At 41.5% G+C, this 7,731-nt stretch overlaps 1 protein-coding gene across 2 annotated transcripts in view; it reads right to left on the reverse strand.

The window, feature by feature from the left end:
* Positions 1–4,126, reverse strand: part of EXOC2 (exocyst complex component 2) — a 137,051-nt gene extending 132,925 nt beyond the window's left edge. For both annotated transcript variants that reach the window (XM_085321625.1, XM_085321624.1), the window contains exon 1: positions 4,024–4,126. The gene's annotated coding sequence lies outside the window, so the exon portion shown is untranslated. The remainder of the gene's footprint in view (positions 1–4,023) is intronic.
* Between the last annotated feature and the right edge of the window lie 3,605 nt (positions 4,127–7,731).

The following is a 7,731-nucleotide window of genomic DNA, read 5'->3' on the forward strand; positions in this document are numbered from 1 at the left end:
TTTCACACCCATCTCCGAGTGTAATCTGAGCACTTTCTAATGAAAATGCTGAACATAATATCTGCACTGATTTGTTAACATTTTTTAAAAAGGCTAAACAGATCAATTTCCCTTTGAAGAATAAGCACTAAATACTTCAAAAAATATTAAAAGTATACATAAAACAATTTCTCCATATACCCAAAATACAGTGGAGAGAGATCCTCAATTTAGTTTTGCTTAAAGCATTAAATACTTACAAATATTTTTCCTATTCAAAATTGCAATATACCAATTACACAATTAATCCTTGTTTTCAGATGTTTATGTAATTACTCAATTAAAAAAACACCACCACCACCGCTATTCAGGTTCCTTTTCTCAGGAGGTCACAAAAATGAGATTCTCCCTCCTGCCCTTTTTTTTGAGAGAGTTTTGACACTGGGAGAACAAGGTGCAAACCAATTGCTTTTGAACTGAAATATGGACACATAAGCAATAGCAAATAATTTTCAGGTTAAGGTACAATTTAGATCAGTTTTCTCACTGAGTTGATATTTGTGAGCTGTAAACACAGGCCTTTACCTTTGTGTACAATGCAAAAAGAAGATGAAAACTGTATCTGAAAGCACATACACAGGACAATCCCATCTAACCATCCTTTGTCCTACCAGCACCTTTACAAATACCTCCCCTACTGCCAAGCTCCAATTCCCTCTCCCTGGGAAAAGTAATTTGGGACAGAATGTTGCACACCACAGATTTACAGAAAGTAGATAGTCTAAGACAAGTTAAAGACAAGATGAAGAGCTAGTGTCTTTCYTCTGCTAAAATACCTTCAGCTTACTTCTAAGTACAGCAGCACGTTCCACTCTTACTGAAAAGCTCTCATAGAAATAAATTCCCCATTATGCATGCACTGTAGGTATTATTTTCAAATCCTTCATTTTCAAATGAAGTACCACTTATTTCTTCCGTGGATTTTTTTTTAAACATACTTTTGTTTGCATAACTAAATAGTGACATACAGCCATTCAAAATACGTGCAGGTAATACCCCTCTGAGTTTCATAGGCCTGTTTTGTGCTGAAATACAAAAATTGTATATTGTTTCATGTATTCTTTTAGTATGTATTAGTATTCGTATTTTTTAAGAACGTATTTTACATGCAGCTGTCTGTTGTCATCCTATTGCTTTTTATATTTTTTCTATTTTTAATCAAGTAGATTCAAGGAGAAAGCCCAGAAGGAACAGAATTAATGCAACTCAAACTTGATATTTAGTTCCAAATACAGTCCTTACAACTTACTTGACTTAAGAGCTAAATGAATAAATGCATTGAAATAAATTAAGTAAGGTTTAACATATCTCAAAATTTTTCTCACTAAAACAGGCCATGCCCTTGTCTTTCTAGTTTACCCACTTCATTGCTTTAGTCCAGCTTCACTGGGGAGAGTAGCATAAGGATGAACTGCATTAATAATCAGCAGATACAGACATTTTCTAATGGGACATTAGTAGATTATGTTAAATCTTTATTGTCTGTTTTTGTCTCAAGTCTCAACAGCTAGCAAAAAACTGCTCATTCAGAATCACAAGAAATTCTACTACTCAAAACATTAAGATTCAAAAATATTCTGTGAACATTACTTYTTCTACTGAAAATGAACCAGTTTCTCCATAGAGTAAAACCACTGCTCAAAGGACAAGGTGTTGAGTATCTTAAAGATATCTCTTGTTTAAGTTAATGACTTAGAACTTAAAAGGCGTTTTTGACTGATTTCTAAAAAGGTCCATTAACTTAAGCTGCTATTTATTACTAACTTCTGACAGAGTAAATACCAAGACTCTGAAAAAAAAGTGTAATTTATTGAACTAAGACCATGAAAACAAAAGGTAACTCTACATTATYGTACCAAAAAAAGACAGTACAAGTTTGACTGGTAATATGCTTTAATTGAATAGCCATTTTAGTATGTGTCAGAGGTGAAACTGAATTTCCCATATAGGAAAAAATAAATAAATGAAAACACCTTTGACATTACTACTTATCAGTATCATATACATATATATATCAGTATTTTCACAAAGATAAATCACATAGCATAAAGAAAGTAATCACATCCTGGTTTAAATGAATTTTAAGACAAAAAAAGTCCCATCTGAGTAAAGACATCATTGTCAAGGGTGGGCATAAATCACAAATTGTAAACTAAGCTATCCATGGGAAAGAAAGCAGCAGCAGGGCATGTCTTTTGCTTCTTTCTAGACTAGTGCAAGTTGTGTCAAACACAAAGAACCAAACAGCTTTTCTTTTTCAGRTGAGCAAGAAAACAGACCTTTTCCCCTTAAGTTATAAATTTGTTTATCTGTATTTTACAGAAAAAAAMCCTTTAACTATTTTGATGATTTTATCAAAAGAAAATTCAAACTAGGTTTACAGTACTCTACAGTACTAGTACTAGTACAGTACTAGTGTTACAGTACTAGGTACAGTACTGAAACACATACAAATCATTAAATGAATAAAAAGACAATGCTTACTTAGGAATGATCAGAAAGTTAGGAAAGTTAAAGYGAGATTACTATTTTAAACTAAATTATTCATATGGATAATCATAGCTTAGATCTAATTTGATGCTCTGTCAGAGCTAAGACAGCTTAATACTTAATGGCTTTCAATTCAAAGCTTTCTAATATACAGCTAAAAGCTCTTAACAAAGCAAGCAAACTGCAGGAAACAGAAAAAGCTAGAAAAAATGAGAGGGAAAAAAGCTGACTGCATAGAAGGACCACTATTTTGAAAAGCAGTGAAGCTGGATAGAATGGCAAGACTTCCTTTGAAAATAAGATCGTTCCCATGCTCAGACAAATACTCCCCTTGAAAAAGTATCCTTTTCACTTTCCTAATTAAAATGTTGGAGRGGTGTGTGTGTAGAGGGAAGATATTTACTCATCAGCTCAAGGACCYTTCTGGACTGCAGTGCAGCAATGCAGTACAAGYGAGGGAGAAATTTACACCCAGGCASAAAAAGAAAAAAAAAATAACAGAGGAAATACATCACTACTAGTTAGTCATCAATGACAGAACCATCTCTTGAKCATTAGAGGCCTTTCTGGTTTATTCTAAGTTTATTACTCTCTTCTTATTGTATTTTCTAAAGATCTACCGTATCAGTGAAKGTGCAGTTAAGAAATCAGACTCTCAAATAACCAGCTCTTCAGTAGCCCGACCTTGCCCTTCCCCTGCTCATTTGCTCTACTTCCCCTGCCAATACACTCACAATTATAATTTAAGCTCGTTCTAAACAACTCTCGTTTCAGCATATAACCAAGAGGGCATAGAAACACCTTACAATGCTTCCCGTAGACCAGTGTCAGGAAGGAAACAAGGGCAAGCCCCTCTGCGCCGGCTTGCACGGCTGCCCCACAGCCCTGAAAAGGCCTCCCTCACGGCCGAGACAAGGCGCCCGCTAGCCCGAGTGTGACCTCTCCCAGGCGCCGGCCCCCAGCAAACACCGAGCCGCATCTCCCCGCTCTCTCAGCGGGCTCCAGGCGGGACAGGGGCTGCTGCAGCCGGYAAGCCACCGTCTCCCTCCCCTCCCCAGGCAGCTCCCCCACCCCCTGGCCTCAGGCAGACAGGCAGGGGCGGGCCGGCAGCGGCGGACCCCCGCGCTGGGCTGCAGCGGAGCCAGCAGGYGCCTCGAGGGAGACGGACGAGGCCTCGAAGCGCGAGACGGCAGCAAACAACCGACATGTCCTCGTGTCCTCCCCCCCTCCCCCCAAAGCCACCGCCCCAACTGCCGTTAGCGACAACCCCGCGGCCCGGAGCCGGGGGCGGGGCCTGGAGCGCCGCACGCGACCCCGCGCGGCGGGCGCGAGCCCGAACCCCCGGGGCGGAGGGRAGAGGGGGGGGGAGGCCGGCGGCCGGGAAATGGTCTCCGCCCCGGGGGGAGGGGGGGGAAGAAGCCGGAGCAGCCCCGCTGCGCGCCGCCTCCGCAGGGCCCAGCGGAGGAGGGCGGGAAGCCAGAGACTGTCACTCACCGGCCGCCGCTGCCGCCGCTGCCGCCGAGTTTGTATCCGGCACCTGGGGCAGCTCCGCTCCCAGCAGCGCCTCCGCGTCCGGCAGGCGCAGGCACCTGCAGCCGCTGCCCGACAGCATCGATGGCACCCGGAGCAATCGAGGAGAGGGGCCGTGCTGCCATGGCCCGCCCCCTTAAAGGCGCAGGCCGTGCCGTCCTCCCCCCCCCNAAGCAGCAAGCAAGTAAAGGTGAAGCAGAGCGAGAGAAAGCACCAAACGTAACAGCATCGATAATAATAAAGATTTTGTTCTTTCTCGTTCCCCTCACCCTCCCTGGCTGCTGTAACTAGGCTGCAGGAGGCAGAAATTTGCCCCAAAGTGTGTGAAATGTGGGGGCACCACGCTGGCACCAGACCGCGGCCTGGCCRGCAGGGCCGACGCTTTTCCCACTTTTCCTGTTTTTCCCGCTTTTCCCGCTTCTCTACGTTGCTCTGCTCGAGTGCTGGCTCTTTGCTGCAAGTGCGGCGATGGCACTGAAAGCCACGGCCGTGGGGCGTCCCGGGCTGGGGGCCACTTGTGCCTGCATCCTGGTAAAAATAACAGTATTGGCTGCCGCTGGGGGCAAGTCTAGCGCCAAGGTGCGGCTGAGGCGTGACTTATTTTTATTTATTTTATTTTTTATTTTATTTTTCTGTGATTTTATTGCTTTGCCAAGATTCTTCTTCCCCAAATCGCTTTTAAATTTATGGGAAAAAAGGGGTTGCCAGAGCTAGACCTGAAAAGGGCATTTCTGGCCTAACCTTGCTGTGTCCCACCGTCCTCTGATTATCCCCCGAAGGGGCAGAGTTAGGCATACAGCTCTGTGCGACTGGGGTCTTTGCGCGTGGTCTAGAGCATGCCTGGCCCTGAGCTCCATAATGCCAACACTGCACTGCCCGCATCGTTCTTCTGAGCAGAGTTTAGGTTGCTCAGTCTCTAAAATGCTAAATGGCCTGAACTTGACAAAAAGGTGGAATTTCCCCCCTATTAAATTTTATTTTGGGGTGGGGAGTGATAACAAGATTTTTCCTGCAATTTGTCCAAAAACCCCCTCAAAACTCAAAACAGAATAAGGGAAACCTGTAAAATTCTGCTCTGGGAGACTTACAGCAAGGTGGGTTTTTTTCTTTTTTCTTCCCCCCCCCCCCTTTTTTTTTTCAGGTTGTTCCTCTAATAGGCTGACCCCCCTGCCAGTGACTTTCTGGAGCAGCTGCTCTCTCTGCAGAGCTGGACAGAAACAGAATACAGCTGCCGTGGGTGCTGGGGAAGCCTGGGCTGTCCGGCAGCCATGCGAGCAGGCAGGCAGTGCTATAGGTTAGAGCTAAGTAACACAAATGAATCTTCATTTTCCAATGAAAAAGTTAGAATGCTTTTTACCAAACCTGCTATCTATCTGAGACACCTCTGAACAGGCGTTTTTTTTCCTTTTTGGAAAGCGACAGAATTGCTCTTTTTTCCATTTTTGCTGGGATTGTTTGGAATTTAGCTGCAAAAACTCAGTTCAGACAAAATCTAAGTGGAAAGGAGAGGAAAAACAGAAAGGARACACAGAAGGAAGAATCAGTTGCTCAGTTTCACAAAACTTGACCTAGCATGTATACTTTGTGGGAAAATAAATTTATTTTTATAAAACCTCAGAAAACTTAAGCACCATAAGAAACATTATAGCCAAGAAAAGTCATTTCCCTGACTTTTTTCCAGAGGTGAGAGTTGCGCAAGCTACATTAGTAGGTTGCAATATCGCAGCACATGAACAAACAGTGCTTTTCTGACTTTTTCTTGCAGCCTGTTTAAGTCAGCAGCAGCATCTGTCTGGGGAACAATGACAGTGTTTGGTACCACTCTTTAATAATCTCCAGAGTTACTTATAACTCAGCAGTTTTTTTGCTAACATGAGATTAGGAAAAATTGGCCAGAAAAGTAAAGTCGGCATGACATTAAAAAAAAAAAAAAAAAAGTAACTGTTTGCCACCCATTTCAAAATGATGCTTTTCCTTCATGGCAGTCTGTTAGCATTATCTCATTAAAAGCTTGTCAGCAGATGTGCCAAATAAAACCACTAAACTGAAAGGTTTGGTTAATACAGAAGGCCCCACCTCACCCTCTACATACTTGGGTCCCAGCCTGTGCCATATGCTTTCTGAGAGTGGATACTTGTTCCCCCAAAAGCATGTTGACTTTAATGGGGATCTGTAAAGGAGCAGTCTGCACAGAAGATTTTGCAATAAACAGCCAAGAATTTAGTAGCCCTTTTCCCTTCATTTTTAGAGGTTTAAACAAGCTATTTCTAATCTGTTGCTTAGCTGTGTTTTTATTCAGATCTTGGTCCTCATGAACCTGTCAGAACAGCATAACCAGGCTAACCTCAGTAACAACAGAAGCCTTACATATAGTATATGTAGGTTCATTATAGGCATGCACATACACAAATTCTCCTATTGCCAGGACTGGTGGCATCCAGGACTTTTATGATCACCAGGGGCCCTGGATAAGGTTGTTAATGAGGAACTTCCTGTGTGCTTTGTTCCTGTGTACTTTGTTGAATCTACAGTGGGTATTTTTTTCTAGYTAATGCGTAGTGACAGGTTGGTTACCATCACCTACCCCTTCAATGCCCCTGAAACAAAGCTGAGAATAACTGTCTATGGATTGGACCACTGGAGGAAAGAAACCCTGCCTCACATGTCTTCAGGAAAAATGGAGGAAAATTAGTGCTGCTATTATATCCATCCATCTATGTATATATCTCATAGATATATTAGATCATAATATGTAGTATATATATGCTGTCATATATAATGCTGTTAATATAAATATATTACTCCATGGAACTCCAGGCACCATTAAAGAGATTAATCTGTGCTGTTAAAATTGAGAAGAGAAATGATGAGTTGTAATATAATGTCCTGGCAAATAGTAAGTATTGTACCTCGAAGAGGTCATAACAGAAATTGCTCATCTATGACTTTTTCTAATCCATTTATGCAGATTTGACAGTGATCTATAAACATTACATCTCTTTACAAAGTTGGATAAACAGATTTGAAAACCAAGAGGGATTATTGTGATCAACTTGTCTAACCTGAATATCGAAAGATGTAGACTTTCCTCCAGCCATTCTCCAGCTCTTTGTGTGGTTGTTTCTTAGAAAGACATCTACATTTGATTTTACTGAGTGGAGAAATGGGGAATGTATCACTGTACAGCAATTAGCTACTCTAGTATGTAGAAAATAACTGACACAAATATAAATTTTATTTAGCTTTCAAACTAAATTTGTCTAGCTTTAGCATCTGATTGTTCCAATTTCTGCTCTTAGCTTGTTTCTTGTTAATAGAAATATCTTGCTTTTGAAGATATTTGTAAGATATAGTGGATTCACTGCTTCATTTTTTCTTAATAAATTGTATGGCTTAAACTTTGATTCCTTACTGTGTAACAGCTGTTGCAGAATTGTTATTTTCCCTCCCAAATGATTTCAAACTTACWGCTGTTGCCCACCTTTTCTTTATCTGGGAACATCAAAACCAGAACTCTCCATACTTCTATTTGAATTTGTGAGTTTAATATTAAAACTAGTGAAATCTAAGGAAGAGATAAAAGCTAAGACTCATAAGGCTGAAAATGATCTTGAGAAATCATCTTTTCTAGTCTTTTTCCTTACCACAAAATAGCATCAACTATTTCTTTGT

This window comes from Rhea americana, unplaced genomic scaffold (assembly GCF_003343005.1).
Source record: "Rhea americana isolate MKP2758 unplaced genomic scaffold, rheAme1 scaffold_70, whole genome shotgun sequence".
Lineage (NCBI taxonomy): Eukaryota > Metazoa > Chordata > Aves > Rheiformes > Rheidae > Rhea > Rhea americana.